The 18,564-nt window shown below is 41.4% G+C and overlaps 2 pseudogenes; both read right to left on the bottom strand.

Moving 5' to 3' along the window:
* Nucleotides 1–1,917: 1,917 nt before the first annotated feature.
* LOC114701936 lies at nucleotides 1,918–3,264 on the bottom strand (annotated as a pseudogene).
* Nucleotides 3,265–13,532: 10,268 nt separating this feature from the next.
* LOC114701934 lies at nucleotides 13,533–13,820 on the bottom strand (annotated as a pseudogene).
* Between the last annotated feature and the right edge of the window lie 4,744 nt (nucleotides 13,821–18,564).

Here is an 18,564-nt window from a genome sequence, read left to right as displayed (position 1 = left end):
GAAAGAAAGAAAGAAAGAAAGAAAGAAAGAAAGAAAGAAAGAAAGAAAGAAAGAGGGAGGGAGGGAGGGAGGGAGGGAGGGAGGGAGGGAGGAGGGAGGAGGAGGAGGAAGGGAGGAAGGAAGGAAGAAAGAAAGAAAGAAAGAAAGAAAGAAAGAAAGAAAGAAAGAAAGAAAGAAAGAAAGAAAGAAAGGTAAAGAGCCTCAAGGCAAAATGTAGATGAATAGAAACAGGTTAAGTTAAAAGAGCCAGTAGGACAAGCCTAAGCTAAGGCCGAGCATTCACAATTAATAATAGTAAGTCTCCATATCTTTATTTGGGAGCTGGTTGGTGGCCCAAAGAAAATTCCAACTCTACCCACTATATTGGGGATCTCAAATTCCTCTTCCTTAGTCCTTATCAAACAATTATGCAATATATGCACAACATTTGGTTTAAAGATGTTTACTGAAACTTTGCTTATACAGAAGTTTGGCAGCACCTTAAAGCCTACAGTCATTAATCCCTCTTGTTCTGTGGCAGCTTTGGCTTCTTGGGTTCAGCTCTTCCTTCTTTCCTGACAGTCCAGCTTCTGGTCATGTGACACAAATCTAATGCATCCCCTTATGATCCCTTACACAGTGTTCTGGTTCCACTAGAGACCCATAACTAATACAACCTCAAAATTCTAGACAGTCACCTTATTTACATATACAAAGGAAAAACAAGCCTCTCTTTCTTAAGCCACCAAATTTTGGGGTGTCTTTGCTACAGAAAGTCCTCATCAACCCTCTCATTCATATGCCCTTTTATGCCCATACCTTAAGCATCCTGTGCACTCATACCTGCCCCTCCCTCCACCCAGAGAGCAACCGCTAATGAAAGCAACTTACTGTGTGTTAGTAAACTAATTCCAATGGCCAGCACATACTAAGATAAGCCCTGCCAGGATCACTTGATGTTTATGATATCACCAGAAGGTTGCCTCCCAGCTTAATTTAAAGCTTAACTTTAAGCTTAATTTTAAAAAGATGAATAAGATATTCCTTCCAAAATGTTAATAGATGTTCACCCTTTCCTTTCAAGGAAAATGATGACTAACAGCAGAGCTCATGCTGAAATGCTGAAATGTTATAAGGGAATACCAGAATGACTAAGGAACCCATGTATCATGCGAGTTCTAGACACTTTTGAGATGTATCTGATCACTTCAAGAATGAATCTCCTGGTAATCTCGAAAGTTGCTTTGATTCTCAATAGCCTGAGAGGATAACTGCAACCCTTTAATGTTTTAATTTATCAATTACTTAAAAACCAGTTAAGGAAAGAGCATGAAGCCATCCCTACCTGAAAATGTCTGCCTACATCTAACAAATAAAATGTCTTATTCTGTCAAGATCAACTTTATGTCTGTATCCCCCTCTATGGCTTTTCATTTCAATGGTGAGTCATTGTGTTCAGACTTCCTGAAGATGTCATAAATAGCAATGCAAGCCAACATTTACGTAATGATGTGGACCACTTGACTGAAGCAATGACAACATGAACAGCTTTAACAAAAATGCCCAGCTCCATCATGGCAAGCCATGAATCAGTGTATGAATTACCTGGGAGTTAAGAGCATCCTGGGAGAACTCGAGATGTATTCATAGTGAACAGATGAGTAGCCCCAGGGCTAGATCATGGGGAGTGAAGATGGGAACTATTGCCTGACTCTCCTCAAGAGATGTAGAAGAAACATCTCCTCCCAAAAGACAAGGAGCCTACAAACAAAAGGAAGTATGGTGGTTTAAATAGCAATTGCCCCCTTAGGCTCAAATTTATCATATATTTCATATATAATATATTTTTTTCTGGAGTAAAGACCTCAAGAGACAGCTTGTAGGAACTTTATTTTTCCTTCTACCTTTTCCCCTTTGCTCAGTTATCTGCAGAGGAGCTCAGGACCACTCAGTGGTGACTCCAACCCACTTGGTGGCCTGTGTTGTGGGAGCTGCTGTCCACTCCTCAATGGCTGGCTGGGCACTCCAATCTTCAGTAGGGAACTGCTGGCTGGGTACAGAGGGCACCCGCACACCCTCAGACCAGTCTGCTCCCTTTGGCTGAGCAGGAGTTGACTCAGGAGATGATGCAGTCTGTTCAACGTAAAATTCCTCCTTGGTCACAACCTTCTTGGCAGCAGCCTGCTCCTCCTTCTCAATTTCCTCTAGGTCTCTATAGAAGTTAATCTCGGGTATGTGGTGATATTGTGTCCCCCAATATATTGTGCACCCTAATGAACTTATCTGGGATCAGATAACAGAACAGCCACTAGATAGACATTAGAGGCCAGAAAATGGTGCCTCACACACCTTTAATCATAGCATTCTGGAGGCAGAGATCCATCCGGATCTCTGTGATTTCAAGGCCACACTGGAAACTGAGCCAGGCATGGCGGCACACACCTTTAATTAGAGGAAGTGATGGCAGGAAGCAGAAACATATATAAGGCATGAAAACCAGGAACTAGAGCCCTTTAAGCTTTTAAGCTTTTAGCAGCAGTTCAGCTGAGATCCATTCGGATGAGTACTCCGAGGCTTCCAGTTTGAGGAAACAGGATCAGCTGGGAAGTTATCGAGGTGAGGTTAGCTATGGTTTGTTCTGCTTCTCTGATCTTTCAGCATTCACCCCAATGCCTGGCTCCAAGTTTGTTTTTATTAATAAGACCTTTTAAGATTCATGCTCACAAGAGATAGTGCCATGCATGTGGAGTACTTCCCAGGCCAGCATCCATCACATCAGACCCACTGAGTGAGCTCCCTTGTTGCATGGGATGACAACATCTAAATAGCGCAGAGAAGAGTCTGTGTCACACAGAGCAATGGTGGGCAGATTGACGTAAGATGCCTCTGTGAGAGACTGGTGGTCAGCCCTGGGATCAATCACCACTAGAAGCTGTGGCTCCCTGAAAGCTACTTGAATGAAGGTCCCAGGAGTGAAATGGCCAACAACTGGAATGGATCCAGTGAGAGAAGCAACCTAAAGAACAGCTCGCTGGCCAGGAACACCCTGGAGGAGGAGACGCTGACATCAGCAGGGTTCTCAATGGCAACAATAGCCTGAGTTGTAAGCAACATCTTCTTCCAGGTGCTCTCCAGATTTATGATGTAGGTACCATCACTTTTCCTTCTGTAGGTATACTGCTCCATCTGAAAGTCAAGGTTGGTGCCACCCAAGTCGGATTCTTCAGCAAGGAATTTGAGGACATCCTGCTCCTTCATCTGCAGAACATCAAGGGATCTGAACATTGCATCAGTTTCCCTTAAAGTTATGAGGGGAATCAAGAACGCTGTATAGACCCATCCCAGTGAAGCGTGGGAAGGTGGCTCAAATATTTAAATACTTGGTCATCAGGGAGTGTTGCTAGTTGACAGGGATTAGGAGGTGTGGCCTTGTTGGAGTAGGTGTGGCCTTGGAGGAGGTGTGTCACTGGGGTGGGCTTTGGGTTTTCAAGTGCTCAAGCCAGGCCCAGTGTTTCTCTCGCTCTTCCTGCTGCCTGTGGATCAGGGTATAGAACTCTCAGCTACTCTCCAGCACCATGTCTGCCTGCATGTCACCATGCTCCTTGCCATGATGACAATGGACTAGACCTCTGAACTTGGAAGTCAGCCCCAATTAAATACATTCCTTTATAAGAGTTGCCATGGTCATGGCGTCTCTGTACAGACTAAGATAGGAAGATTCTATCAAGTCTAGCTTAGTAAAATGAGTAAGTTTATTGGGTTATAGGAGCATAGGTCACACATGAGCAGTGGCACAACCAAAAAGTTGCACTTCCAGGCCAAGTCAGACCATGAATGGAAGAAATGCCCTAACCAATCTATTCCATTTACATTTTTACTTCTTCATTTTATCCATATGGATGTTTTGCCTGCACAGAGGCCAGCGGAAGTCACTTCAGTGTCCTTGGAACTGTAATTCCAGATATGGCTGATAGGAATTGAACTTGAGTTCTCTACAAGATCGGCCAGTATTCTTAACCGCTGAGACATCTCCCACACCCCTTGATATTTTCTTATGTTCAGCAGGTATTTTAGAGTACAGACTTGTGTCCTAATACAACTATAGGTACATGTCTTCAGGAAACTTATTTTTGATGGGACTACTGTTTTCGTTCCTAAGTGAGGATTAGTCAAAACATTAAACCTAACGATGTTTAATTAGAGAGTCACAACTTTCTAGTTCTATGGTCCATGTAAGAAGCACGGTCCAGTAAAGATATGACAAAATGCAGCCCTTCTCATAATGAATGTCATGGTCCTTACGTAAAGAGCACTCTGACAAGTGTGATCAGCTGTTTTGAGCACAACACCTTTTCAGAACACTTGTGGTAGTTAATTATGGCCATTTCTAGCTCACAGATGGCATGTGAAATTGAAGTGCTATGTTTTAGGTAACAAGGGGGGTGGTATAATAAATAAATCATTGTGAAATCAAAGGGCACAGTTGGTGAGGAGCATGATGGATGGCTGTTTACGACGCCCAGCACCTTGGCTGTTAACAGTGCTTTCTACTTGGTTTCTCAGCACCGTTCCATCTGCCACTCTGTTTTTTGCATGGTTTCCAACACAGTGTCTTCTTTTCCACTTGTCCTAGCAAGCCTGAGTCTCTCCACCTGGGGTCAAGCCTTCATGGTCAGACGCAATCTCATCGATTAAAATCATTTGCCTCCATGCTCACTCAACAAGCGATGAATCTTCCAGCTAGTGCTCTCTTCTGCCTGGCTCCCCATGTTCTGCTCACTACCAGGCAGGCTCCTGATGATGAACTCACCACATACATACATAGTCTATTCTCCTTCCTTCTACCAAAATACAGCTTATGTACCAGCATCTCCAAGAAGTGGTATCAGTTCACCAATTACCACAGTTTCCTGAGTTCCAAACATATACACAGAATGAGCCACCTAATTTTACATCCACTGATCCATGACTATGGATCATGCAAGTATTAGCTAAAGAACAGCATACCTGCCATGCTCTTCCACAACCCAGCAAATGGAAATATGAAAGAAGGAAAAGCAGGGTGTCAATAAATACTGTCAGGTGTCTAACTAACATACACAGAATTTCAGAAAATAGCCAGAACTTTCTGGTTCATTTTCTTAAAGTAAGACACATGGAATCCAGCTGTCTATAGAAGGTTTCCACTGCTCATATAATAATCCATCTGAAATATACTAGCCTGCCAGCTGTTAAGGACCTCTTCAAGATGTCTGCTGCAAGGACCTGGTGGCTCCAGTGGTCAATACAACTGGGTCTCTGCAATCCCAGTGACACTGGAAGTGAAGGGAGGCGTCTCTCTCTGGGAGCCAGCTGCCATCAGTAAAATGCTCAGGGTCCTGGGTGGTGAGCCATGAATTTGGCACAGTTTTTTTTTTTTTTTTTTTTTTTTTTTTTTTTTTTTTTTTTTTTTGGTGATTCCATCTAATTCACCCAATACTGCAGAGTATCTGCTGTTGAGATTGTTTAAAAATGAAATGTGAAGGAGCTGTTCAGTGGTGATGAGCACTGGCAGCAAGAGCAGCCAGACTCAGCACTCACATGGGGACTGTAACTCCAGCTCCAGATGATCCAACACTTTCTTCTGCTCTCCTCAGGTACCAGGCACACATGTGGTGTACATAAATACATGAGGTAAAACACCATGTAAATTAAATAATTAGCTTAATGAACAATTTAATAAAAAGAATTTGTAAAGATCTCTTAGCTTTTAAAGTGGTATATAAATGCATATTAGATTTTTTAAAGTTACTTCAATGTAAAGTGTCAGGAGATTCAATCAGTTATAAAACAATTAACACTGCAGACATTTAAGGTTTGAAAACAAAAATTTGTCATAGACTGTGATAAAGAAAAAGAGAGATAAGAGATATATACATATATACACACATACGTATGTATACATACATACATATTCATATGTATACATATATACACACATACGTATGTATACATACAAACATATTCATATATATACATACATACATACATACATACACACATATATATGATGAATACACACTGATAGAGATTCAGGAGGACAGCCTAGATCATGCTGTCACATCCATTCCTCGTGTGGCATCTTGACTTGGAGCCCCACAGTCCTCATCACATGCTTCACATGTGTGTGCTTTCCTAATGTAATTATTTCAAGCCTTCTTTCTGCAACAGCCTCTCCTATAGAAGCTAGGATAAGGATCTACGAGAAATACTCAGATGACATTGCCAGTGCGCCTACAGGCAGTTTACATTGACAGCTGAGGTGAGGAGAGTCAGCTGGGCTCCAGGTCCTGCAGTTCTGCTGTTCCTGTGATCGTCCATGCTTTAATCAGCCCAGTGGCCACCAAGGAACCAGACTCCCCAGAAGAACTGTGCTGAGAGAGGAGGCTGCTCACGGGCACATCCCTCTCAGCACACACTCTCAGTCCCTTCTCTAAGTGTCTAGTCCAGCTCTGTGGCATCTTTTATTCTAAATAACATTGGTGTCTCAGAAGACAAGCCAAGTTTTCCATTGCTATGAAGGCCTTACTAGACTGGTATCGTGTGGAACAAACCAGATGCAATATGATGCATACTTTGCAGTTCACTATGTTATAACCAAGTCAATAAATCATGTGCATAAGGATATAGTATATAAGTAAATGAAGAAAGAATAATCTATCTTTACAAATCTAATTAATTAATTAATTCTAATTAATTCCCTATTCATAGTTTACTCAGCAATATCAACGTATTTGAGAAATTTGAGATTCTTCCATTCAAAGACTTCAGGCAATAATGGACACACATTTTTTAAAAAGGAGAGGTTTCTTTAGTTTATGGGTAAGTGTTTTCCTGCATGTATTTATGGACAGTGTGTCCATGCAGTGTACACAGGGGCCAGAAGAGGTCATTGGATCCTCCAGAACTGAAGCTACAGACAGTTTTGAGCCACCATGCGGATGCTGGAAACCGAACCCAGGTCCTCTACAAGAGGAGCCAATGTTAGTTCCCATGGCGGCGGCAGCAGCCTGCCTCAGCCACAGAGGCCACTATGTCATCACCTGTCGCCAGGTGCCTTTCCACCCTCAGCTACGGGACACGTGCACCTCTTAAAAGTGTCCGCCAGGCACAGGTCCTCCTCTTATCTCTCTTGTCCTTCTCTTACGCTTCTTGCCTCTCTTGCTCCTCTTCCCTGTTCTCTCTGTCTGTCTGTCTGTCTGTCTGTCTGCCTCTCTCATATCCCCACACCAACAAGGCCTTTTGCTCTTTCTCTCTCTCCCTCCCCACTCCTCCAATAAACCTCTTGCACTCACTCTTTTGTGCATGACCTGTTTGCTTAGTGGCACACCTTGGCAGGACCTGCCTGAAGGCACCCATTTCACCTTTCTTTTTTAAATCATTACAGCCAGTGCTCTTAACTGTTGATCCCTACCCATGTCTTTTTTTTTTTTTTAATATCGGTAAAATTTATTTTTCATGAATCTCTTGCCCATTCTTCTCCTTTCACATTCTTTCATGCACACAATTTTGTTTGATTTCTCTTGACACACATAAACATATTCAGGCTTCAAGAGACATTTTTTGAGTATGATTCCTAGCTACTATGCCCCAAACTAAAGATATCAACTAATAAAGCACAGAATGGCTAAGGACATAAAGTTGCCTATGAGAGAGGCCCTGGTGACATGAATGTAGGCTGAGGCACTGTTAACAGAAACCAACTCTGTGCAGAAGCATTTGAAGAGAAGCCAGGACCAGCTAAAGGACTATATCTCCCACTACCTCGTGTTAAAACAAATATTGTTTTCTATCCAGAAATTCTTTTGAAGACAAAAGGGTCTATAAATGGAATAGCAGGTGTGTGGGTGCCATGTGTAATTATGTACTGATAGAAGATTCCTTTTCTATAAGGTTCATGATGATTGAGGGTACGGTACACAGTCTGTTTTCTAATTACAGTCAATCATTTCCTCCTTGAAGACATTCTGGTAACATGTCTCTGCCACTATTTTTAGATCTATGACAAATCATATATTCTGTACTAATTTAGAAATGTTTTTCATTAAATAGCTCTTATCAAATGCTGCTTCAAGGAAGATACAAATCATCCTGGGATCCCAGGGGTTGGCTCCACTTCAAACAGAAAGGAAATTGAGTCCATTTGAAGGGTGAGAGATACAGGAAATGCCAATCTTATGACTAAGTCAAGAAGTCACATACAACATTTGAAATAGACCCACATCGCCAAAATGGCTTCCCAATACAATTATTTATTCTTGAATTTCTTTAAACAAAAGAAATACTTTTACAGATGTGGTAGTTCACTCCTGTAATCCCAGTACTGACACTTGAGAGGCTGCTGCCAGAGAATAGGAAGTGTGAAGCCAACCTGAGCCTCATTCTAGTCTCAAAAATAAATAATAAAGTAAAATATAGTCCCACATCTAAATTACTATTGAAATACAAATAGTTCCAGGCATGTCCATACATAAGCCTATTTTTGTACCGGAGTAAAAATAATATCAGCTGTGCTGTACATAAGCCTGGAGTAATCCATTAGAAAAGAGGAAAGGGACAAAGAAAAACAACATTCTTCATAACTGAAGTTTGGGCAAGAACTGATACTGGTGTGGGGTTTGGCAGAATTTTTTCTGGTTTCCCATTCTGTGTCAATTACCTAAATTTTGTAAGAGAGGATTCTAATTTCTATTACACACACACACACACACACACACACACACACACACACACACACACACGGGGGCGGGGCCGTATATGTTCAAATCTTCATGGACCCCATGATTTGCTTTAAGGCAAGTGTTTAAAGCAAGTGTGCAGGGATGTTTCTAAAGTCCAATTCATGATACTAACATAATTATCCTTTTGCCACATGGGGAAAGAAAAACCAGGCCTCCTCGGATGGTCGTTAATTCCACCCACACAAGCTGATCTGCCAAGCTGCTAAGTAACTAAAATTCTGGATGAATGAGTGGATGAAAGAAAGCAGAAGCAAGACGGGAAGCTGCTTGGTGAGAACATGATGCTGATAACATCCTCCTCCATGGACCACGCCCACCACCAGGGACGTGCATGGCCCTTCAGTTCTGCCTATGAGTGGAAGCCCTCGCTTTGGTTTAAGCATGGATGGTGACACACAGATTTACATGTTTGATGCTGTCATCATCTAGGGGTCCTGGGGGTGGGAGTTCATGCTCCTTCAGGAGGGGTCAGAGCTAACTGAAGGAAGTCTTCTCCCTGGTTCCTTTCTTCCTCCCTTCCCTGACTCTCCCTTTCTCTCTTTTTTTCTCACCTTCTCTGTTTTCTAAATGTCCAGGCAGGAACTGGTTTGCTCTGTCCCCACCTCCCCCCACCATAATGGACTGATTGCTCCAAAACTATGAGCCAAAATAAAGCCTTGATTCGGTTGTTTCCATCAGGTATTTGGTGACAGAAACACAAAGGCCTGACCAGTACATCCCCTTTCTTTGTCATACCACAAAATCAGGAAGACTAGGCCAGAGAGTAACAGCTGGGATCAATAGTGTCACCCCAGCCCATCTGCATGGCGTCCATAGTGTCACCCCAGCCCATCTGCATGGCGCCCATAGTGTCACCCCCAGACTATCTGCATGGCGTCCATAGTGCCACCCCAGACTATCTGCATGGCGTCCATAGTGTCACCCCCAGCCCATCTGCATGGCTCCCATAGTGTCACCCCCAGACTATCTGCATGGCGTCCATAGTGCCACCCCAGACTATCTGCATGGCGCCCATAGTGTCACCCCCAGACTATCTGCATGGTGCCCATAGTGTCACCCCCAGACTATCTGCAGAACAGTTACCATGTCACCCCCAGCCTACCTACAGGCTGCCAACAGTGTCACTACCATGAGGCTTCTCAGCCTTCCTGCTCAATGCACTGCTATATCAAACAGAAAAAAAATATATCAATGGAAGATACAGATTATAGTACCAAGCAAAATAGAATTCTTGTGGGTGCTAATTTCCTTGAAGAACCTTTTGTGCTGTTACTCTCAAGACTTTCATGTGGTCGAAAATCAATCTCTCACACTCCCTTCACACAATTTTGTTGATTTTTTTTGACATCCCACATATGCAAAAAAAAATCATTTACTCAAAGTGCTTGAGAGGTGGAAAAATTAGAGTTTCATGCTCTGTGAACTGAAATTTATATAGATTTTTACAGCCTTGCTTTTAAAGAAAAGAAAACGTTTTCTGCAGTTAAGAAATCATTCCAACAGATGGGTCTATCTCTTCCACTGCTGTTTCTGGTTGGCTTATGGGTGAATTACCCTGGACATGGTTATAAATTTGAGAGTATAGGAATGAATGAGGGAGGCTTTCTTTCTTTCTTTCTTTCTTTCTTTGTTTCTTTCTTTCTTTCTTTCTTTCTTCTTCTTCCTTCTTTTCTTCCTTCCTTCTTTCCTTTCTTCTTTCCTTCTTTCTTTCCCTCCTTCCCTTTCCAGCTGGAAAATACAATGAGGACATAGCTGTAGTATCTAGAAATTGAGGGAATCTAAAAACCATAAAAATAGTAGCTTCCTTTGCCTTCTTTGAGACGTGAACTGTGAAACAACAGTTAAGTTTATCTAGTCTCCTATTATTTATAATGATTAATCTGAGACCATTTTCCCAAGAGAGTAATTAGCTAGGCGATTACTTCAGTATGAATCCAGCATTCTGATTAAATATAGCTTTCCACTTACAAGTATCCAAACATCCAATAAAGCACAGAACAGGGCTTGTTTGCTTTCTTTCTTTCTTTCTTTTTTTTTTTTAATCTGAATACAAGAATCAAGAATAGCAGGCCCATCTAACTCCAAGGAAATTTTGAGACAAGTAGGAATCCTGCTAAAGAGGAGCTAGCAATGAAATTCTATCTGCTCTGTTATGTTGAGTTTCTGTATGCTTTTGTCTGCTCAATCTATAGCTCTCTCCCCTGCATATCAGCAAGTTTTAAATGATGAACGCATTCCTGTCTTCCAGTTAAGGTATTTGAGGGATACTTACTAGTCCATCTCACTATTATCTCTAATGTACTCATAATCTATAACTCCTCAGGTAAAATTCTGAGAATTGAGAACTAATTCCTCTGGAACCACAGGGTCTGGGCAAATCTTCCTAGCACAGCCTGCAAGGCTGTTCTTGGCCTGAATGCCACCTCCTCTTCTGTAAGTAATGGCCCCAAGGGCTTTTTGTTAGATTCTGCTGCTGCTGGTGGTGTTGTCTGTAGGGTCTCTCACTGGCCTGGGGATCTCCAATAAAACTAAGCTGGCTGTCAGCCCCAGGGATCTTCCCATCCCCGCTTCCCCAGCACTGGAATTACATGTGCATCATCAGGCCCAGCTTTTCCTATGAGTTCTGGGGATGGAACATGGGCCCTCATGCTTGCAAGGAACTCACTTTACTGGCTAGACTATTTCCTCAGCCAGGAAGTATATATAATAGTTATTTTTAAAGGCTTGACTGTTTATAATATACACAAAAGCAAGTGTCTGCTTTGTTTGTAAACCTGATATCCATTGTTTATTTGTTTTAATTTATTCTACAAAATGAAAGTGGCTCATCAACAAATTTAGCATAGCATGCTCATTCTGAAAGGGAAATGAAGTGTTTAAATACAAAGTGTACATAGATAAAGCATCCAGTGACACACACACACAAAAAAAGAAATGTTCTCAGGACCTGACACTGGATACCTGCCCACAATACTGTTTCAGAACACCATCAACAAGCTGATTTTACGCACACTATGTTCTTTCTAAACCTAGTATAAAAGTGACTGTATCATGAGTCCTACCATCGAATATGCCCTGGCTCTTGTCTCTCATCATCCCATGGATCCCACCAACTGTCCTTAGATTATTACCATGGCCTTTCAAACCCAGGGCCTTCTGCGTGCTGTGAATGCGTTCTCCTCAGCCTCACAGCCTGCTTTGAACACAGGCCTAGACCTTCCACATACTCCTTGGCTCAAGGTCTCCAAAGATGCTTCCTCTCAAGAGACTTTTGGGGCTGGAGTTCATTAACTTGACTCCTACTTGGCAAGTAGGTGACCTTGCACTTACAAGAGCTTGTCAGCCTTCTTTGTTACTTTGTGCATTGGGATCAATTTCTTGACAACCTTAATCGTTGCCTTTATGAGTCTACTTTTTGCCTAATAGCTTATAGCTCCCACTAAGATAGGGAGTCTGCCTCCAACCTTTACTCTAGGGTAACCATGGGGGTTCTTCACCATGAAGGTAATAAGTGGGAGCCAAAGAAAGCACCCCAGACCTGAGCCACAGTCTTTCTAGACTAGTCTCAAGAGTAAAATCCTACCATGCACTGTATTTATTAGAAGTAAGTGCAAAATTTCATCCCACATTCCAAGAGAAAGAACATGTGGATTAACTGAGGCTCATTTTAAAGGCTGACTACCCATGCATATATCAGCAATCAAATTCCAAATTCTTAAAGCCAAGATTTAAATCACTGTTTCCATGTTTTGTTTTGTTAATTTAAATTCATGGTAGATAGTATTACTGCCTTTAATAATTGAATCACAAAAGACTTTTTCAAAAACTGGATCTGGATACTGTTATCCCGTTCCTGATATTCTTCTACCCTGTTCTTCCCACCACACCAACTGCTTGTTCTCTTAGGTTCTTGTTCAGGTCATAAACCTTGAATTATCTTTATCTACTCAATTTTATTATCTTCCCTGTCTAAAATAGTAGCAAATCTTTCAAAATCAAGTGATCTCACTTCCTACTGCAAGATTCTAAAATTATAGCCCATGAATTCCTGAGGCCTGAGACCTTTCCTGGCAGTCCACAAGATAGACACAGAAGGGAAAGTCCAACAAAGAAGGGCTGTCACTTTGAGAGGAAAGAAACACAAAACACTGGTAATGTGGTTCAGTAGTTGAACACCTGTCTCCCATGGTCAAGGCCTTGTGTTTAAGCCCCAGCACCTCAAAACTCCCAATGTTAAAGCATCATTTAAAGGGGCTGGAGATATGAAACAGTTAAGGATGTGTTCTGCTCTTATGGAAGACCTGGGTTTGATTCCCAGAACCCATATGAAGCAGTTCACAAACAACTAAAATTCCAGTTCCAGCATCTCTCTTGGCCTCTGAGAGCACACTGCAAGCAGGTTGGTGCTGTGGGATGTTCTGCATGTCCTGTGGGAGCCCTTCTTGGGTTCTTTGTGGCATTACCCAGCAGGTCCGTATAGAGGATGATTAGGACCATGGGCCTGAGTGCAGGTGTTTGAGATGGTCTGCACTTGGCTGTGCTGGGGGATGGTCTGTATGTCAAGTTGTTCTGATTGGTTAATAAATAAAACCTGATCGGCTGTGGCTAGGCAGGAAGGATAGGCGGGACTAACAGAGAGGAGAAATAAAAGGACAGGAAGGCAGAAGGACTGACCTCTACACCATGTATGGACAGGCCACATCTGGCTTCCCCCAGACTCCGATGTTTATCTTAGTCAATCTATCCTCTCCTAGACTCTTTTTTTTTTTAAGGTACTTTCTCACTTTTATTTATAGCAAATATTCCCCGATCTCTTCTGGTCAAAAGTTCTTTGAGACAATTCCATCAGCCTTAGCCAATCGGAGAATAGAGTCATCTGATTCACCCATCCACAGATAGCATAGATTTTAAACTGGCCATTAAACCAGCCTGTGACCCTGCCAACCTCGGCCACATTCATCCGGATGGATCCGTGGTCCTTGGCACCAATAATGCGGTTGCTGGCGGAGCATTTCCGCGGCACGTACAGGTCCACGAACTCGCCGGCGTCGCTCTGCATGTGAGGCGGTGCCTGCTCGTTAGGCCAGCGGGAGCGCAGACCTCTTCTAGATTCTTAATCACACACTGTTTACCTTGACCCTGCATTCCCAGTCAATCCACAGAACCCAACTTTATGGAAGAAGTCACACAGACTTTACAAAGTTTTCATATAACCAAACCTTACTCTTTATCGTACACACAGAATTGAGTGAATTATCACCAGGAAACTTTTTACAAATTGTGCTGTGCTTAAATATGCCTGAAATAAACTACTCAGTGTCAGACTCTCAAAATTTGAACCAACACTGGCTACTGGGTCTTGTTGAACCAGACTTCCTTCTTGGCCATGGTGTTTACAGAGATCCCTGTAGGGACCCACATAATGGAAAGTGAGAACTGACTTCTACATATTGCACTCTTCCTCCACAGATACAAGGTGACATACATGCTGACCTGCCCCCCCCACACACACACACAGTCACACAAATAAATAAAATGTAACTTTAAAATACTATTAGAATTTTCAACAGCATTGATTTTTGTCAGTGATTATTTCTAAAGTGAGGTATGATGAAACTGTTGATGTGTTGGTATATAACAAGGTAATAAATAGCACTTCATGTAATGGCACTATCTCAGTCCATTCACAGTTTTGGGTTACTGTGACAAAAACCTTGTGCTGGGTAATTTATAAAGAACAGACATATATTTCCTCATAGTTCTGAAAGCTAGGAAGTCCAAAATGAATGTGCTGACAGGGTTGCTTGTCTGCTGACTGCTGCTCCAAGATGGCGGCACCCCTGTTCTCCAGTGGAGAGGCATAGTGCGGCCACACATAAAAAGAAAATCTAGCTAAGGAATGGGCAGAAAGCCTTCTGTACCCCAATCAGAGGCAAGTGTCCCCATACCTAACCACCTCTTAGAGTTCCCTCCTCTTAACACCTGAATGTTAGAGGGACAAGTTCACACCATAGCAGACACCCAGCTGTAACTGTTCTTATGTACCTCATCGCTGCACTCTGAAGTGGGAGAGATGGCTTCACTCAAGAATGTGTTCAGGACTGGCAAACCAGCTCAGTGGATAAAAGCACTTACTGTGCAAGCCTGATGACCTGGAGTCTTGGATCCCCAGAATCCACCAGGAAAGACAAGAACCATCTCATCACACCCATTCAAAAGCAATAAAATAAAAGTAAATTAAAGAGTGTGTTTAGCCCAGTACTGATTTTTCATTTTATTGCTGTCAGCCTGTGATTGAACTCTTTGACCTCTGCTCCAGGAGATACAGGGGTGCATATATAAAGCATCTTGCACCCTTGAGCACCTGTTTGTGGTACAATTTTACCACACCACTTTTCCTATAAAACACCATTTTTTAACTTAAAAGAACAGCTGATAGACAAGCTATCATTGTTCATGTTGTGTCTCTGGGAGATACCTTGCTGAAAAAAAAATGAACAAAATGATCTTGTCACTTCAAAGAATGGAAGCCACAGAAATTGGCACTAATATTAAAATTTAAGATTTCAAGGGAAAATGAGAATTTTGAAAAACTCACATCTGCCATTGTAGGAGTTGACAGCTTTTTAATACCTAAAAACTTTTTTGATGAGGTTGGTGGTACCAGTGAACACAGTCTTTATCTTGTACAATAAAATGTGTCAACATTTAGAAGATCTGCATAACTCAGCATACTGATATTTCCTAAATGACAACTTCATAACCTTACCAAATTAGTCATCAGCAAACTGCATTCACAATACAATAACAGACAAATGTATTTTGGTGTAACATAGCACAAAAAGTTTATTAATGTAGTTGTAGATTCTGTCATAAGGTAACCTTGAAATTTTGGCACAATATCAAAGTAATGTCCATAACTGTCATAAATTCCTGCCTTTCCCAAGAGAGCATCTCTTAAGCTAGTTCCTCCTCATGTACTTCAGTACAGATAGTATATTTCAACAGACAGTATGAAAAGTATATACTGGAACCCAACATCAATGAAAACAAATGTGAGGTTTGAGAACTATGAAACAACACATTCTTCCTTTTTCATTTGGATGATCTGTTTAGTTTTCACACTAACACACTACTTCCATAGACTTACTGTTTCCATTTAAATGATTGAACAGACATTACTTTTTATTTCTATTATGGCAGATACAATCCATCATTTTTTTTTGAGATCCTCAACAATCCTTGTAAATACTAAGAGAGAATATTTTAGACTCACTGCTTCCCTGCCCCCCAAGGCACTGTCTCTCTGAATCATTGCAGTGACTTAGAGGTTCTCCATGTTCTCAGCTTTGTTGCCATACAGTTTTTCCAAACCTGATTTCATGGTGACTCTTTTTCACATAAACCAGTTGTATTAAACCCTGATGAAAAGCTTCCTAAGGTTTTCTTTCAACATCATGTAGAGAAAATGTGAATATTTTGGTGGCCTACCAACATACCATCTTTCTCTCTTCTGTTCTGGGTCAGAGCTTCATGCTCTGTCCTGCTGCTCTTCCTTCCAATTAGAACTTATTTCCCACAGGTATGTATGTGGATCTATGCACAAGTCTCTACAGCAGGTGCAGAAATTCTTGGATATCTGTGCTCATCTTTGTGTTTTAATTCCTGAAGTCTTCTGTGACCACTGAAGTTTCTATGACTGCTTAAAACAATTCTCTCATGCCCTTCTTCCATTTTGTTCTTTAATTTATTATCACCTCATATAGTATATGTTTTACCTTTTTTTTTTTTCAATTGTATTGTCTGTCTTCCTAAGCTTATGGAAGGCAGGAATTCTGTTTTCAGCTATATATCTTACAGGCTTTCAAATTTTGTTTGCTGAATGAATGAGTAAATGAGGATATGAATGAAAGAAAAATATCCTCAGATGTTCTGTAGAAGTCTAGATCCATTGAAGAGATTCTTTACTGGTCTTTGTAGGAAGAGTAATGTTACAGGAATCCTGTCACCGGTCAGCTAACTAACTGAAAGGAGCATTTTGATCCAACAGGTGGAGTTTTCCTTGAGAGAGAATGTAACCCAAAGATAAGGTGAGTCCAAGGTGCTTTTGAAACAAGGAAGCAACTGCAGCAGAGCAGCTGGTGATTCGATTCAGATTCCCCATCCCTTATTGTGATGTTTGTGCATGGATTTTACTGATAATAAACAGTGAAGTATTCATTTGACTTCCTTTATCAGAACAAAGAGAAAAGACAGGAAAGAGGAAGGGCAACCTAAAACCAGCACAGGCTTTATGGGAAAGAACTTGTGAGGAGCTATCTAGTATAAGAACCATAGCCTACTGTCCATTCATGAGCCAGCCAAAAAAAAAAAAAAAAAAAAAAGGAAGAAAGGAAAAAAGAAAATGAAGTTGTCCCACTTGAGATCTGCAGTCAGTCCTTGGTGTAGCTAAGAAGGTGGGTATGTGGTGGGCTGAAGGCTACCAGAACAGTGACCAAGTCTTGTGGTCAGCCTTCACTCCGAGTCAACATGGCAGGGAGGTAAGAATCCAGAAAAACATGTTGGAACCAAGTTACTTTCATTCTGAGGATTATCACTATTTAACCAAAATAAAGGAGCTTTTCAAAATGGTGTGACCATAACTAAGAGTCTTGAGAAAAAACCTAATCAGGTCTAGATAAAACAACATAGGCAACATTACAGGCATGTGGCATCCCAAACATGTGGTCTGAAGACCAGTCCATAATCCAAGTGCTTCTCTATAATTACTTCCTGTGAGTTTTGGTCAAGCTGCATGCCTACTTGTACCATATAGCTGCTTTCCTAAACTACCCCTGCTTGATGCTATAGGCCATATCTCTGGTTAGCTCTCAGCCATCCTCTCCTTTCAGAATGTCTCTTGGTTTACAATCCTCTAACTTTCTCTTCTCCTTAGATCAATTCCAAGCACAGTAGTACTGTCTAAAAGAACATTGTACAAGGATCTCCAGTGACGGAGGTGGCATACCTCTGTCTGTACTGTCCTCTATGACAACTACTAGACAAATGTATTGACTAAGTACTAGTACTAAGTATTGGACTACAACTGAGTTGGTTTCTGTTGCTGTTGTTGTAGTCATTTAAATCTGAATAGCCACATATATCTAGTGGCCACTGTATAAGACAGAATAATATTAGAATGATAGATCAGCCCAATTCTCTAGATTCTTCAGGCCACAGATTTTTCTGTTTGCTTCAACTCTCCTGAGGCATTAACTCAAAAACCTTCACCATGCAAAGTCCTTATGCTTCTTAATGTGAGCTATTGCACACTATCCCTGATTCATAAACTTAGAAAGAACAGACCAAATGAACTTGGCCTATTTCCAAATACACTGGTACAGCAAGAATTGTCATATTAAAAAAAAAAAAAAAAACAACTGTAAATGAATTAACAGAGGCCATCTAAAAGCTTCTTTGGATATTAAACTAAATCCAAGGACAAATCTTAGCCAAAAATTTCAATCATGGCCAAAAAATATCATATTAGGAAGGAACATGAGTTGAGGTCAGCCTGATCTAAAAAGCAAGTTCCAGGCCAGCCAGGATTGGAGAAATCCTGTCTTTTAAAAAAAGTAGGAATGAACGTGAAGCTTAGGATCGTTGATGGTTGAGCTGGAACCCCTTAAAGCTTTGCAGACAAGATGTCTGCAGTCAGAAAGCTCTTGGGAATGACATCCAGGTGTATCTTGATATTACCCTACTATTGACCTCTTAGCTTCACTACCATTTATGGAGCACATCAGGAAAGAGCTTCATCTAATAA

The sequence above is a fragment of the Peromyscus leucopus genome, chromosome 6, assembly GCF_004664715.2.
Source record: "Peromyscus leucopus breed LL Stock chromosome 6, UCI_PerLeu_2.1, whole genome shotgun sequence".
Classification (NCBI taxonomy): domain Eukaryota; kingdom Metazoa; phylum Chordata; class Mammalia; order Rodentia; family Cricetidae; genus Peromyscus; species Peromyscus leucopus.
Note: the sequence above shows the minus strand (reverse complement) of the source record. Positions and strands in the feature narration are given on the sequence as shown.